Source organism: Diadema setosum, chromosome 14 (assembly GCF_964275005.1).
Source record: "Diadema setosum chromosome 14, eeDiaSeto1, whole genome shotgun sequence".
NCBI classification, from domain to species: domain Eukaryota; kingdom Metazoa; phylum Echinodermata; class Echinoidea; order Diadematoida; family Diadematidae; genus Diadema; species Diadema setosum.
In genome coordinates, this window is record NC_092698.1 from 18143581 (window position 1) to 18143933 (window position 353).

Sequence of the window (353 nt, forward strand, 5' to 3'; positions counted from 1 at the left end):
AAGTTTTTTGCACAGATATTTTTCAAGATTGTGTTGTGACCCTTGCATGCATAGTGGTAAGCTCTTTTTACCAGTGCAGCAAGTAAATCGTGGCAATTTTGGCGAAGCATCCTTTTGCCTCCTAAACCCATGGCGACAACTCAAAGAGAAGCCGCGTCCTAGGCAACGCAGGGCTTCGATAGATAAACGTACCGGTAATAGGTACCATGCTAAGCTGGCTTCGTACGTCCCTTCTGTTCACACAACGTACATGTACCTGCGTCAGCAGGCTGGCCGCGCCGACTGATGGCAGATGCACACGCTCGAGTAGGCGACCGCTCGCTAGCTCGCTCGCCGATTACTACGTACTAAAC